General features: G+C 44.4%; 1 protein-coding gene across 2 annotated transcripts in view; it reads left to right on the top strand.

The window, feature by feature from the left end:
- The window catches only part of FAM149B1 (family with sequence similarity 149 member B1), an 84,180-nt gene that overhangs the window by 72,285 nt on the left and 11,629 nt on the right, over positions 1–266 (top strand). The gene's annotated exons all lie outside the window — the stretch shown is intronic.

The raw sequence follows: 266 nt of genomic DNA, 5'->3' as shown, positions 1-266 counted from the left end.
CCAAGTAGCTGGGACTACAGGCACCCGCCACAACACAGGGCTATTTTATTGTTGTTGTTGTTGTTGCAGTTGTCATTGTTGTTTTAGCTAGCCCAGGCCAAGTTTGAACCTGCCAGCCTTGGTGTGTGTGGCCAGCGCCCTACCCAGTGATCTGCAGTGCCGCCATAAACTGCTAATTACTTTAGGGCATTGTCTCCATAAGATTTTCAAAAAGCATCATTGATTTTTCACTATTCTACTCAAGCACCATCATAAATTTGTTTGTT

Source organism: Otolemur garnettii, unplaced genomic scaffold, assembly GCF_000181295.1.
Source record: "Otolemur garnettii isolate 467f Iridium unplaced genomic scaffold, OtoGar3 scaffold00008, whole genome shotgun sequence".
NCBI classification, from domain to species: Eukaryota; Metazoa; Chordata; class Mammalia; order Primates; family Galagidae; genus Otolemur; species Otolemur garnettii.
Note: the sequence above shows the minus strand (reverse complement) of the source record. Positions and strands in the feature narration are given on the sequence as shown.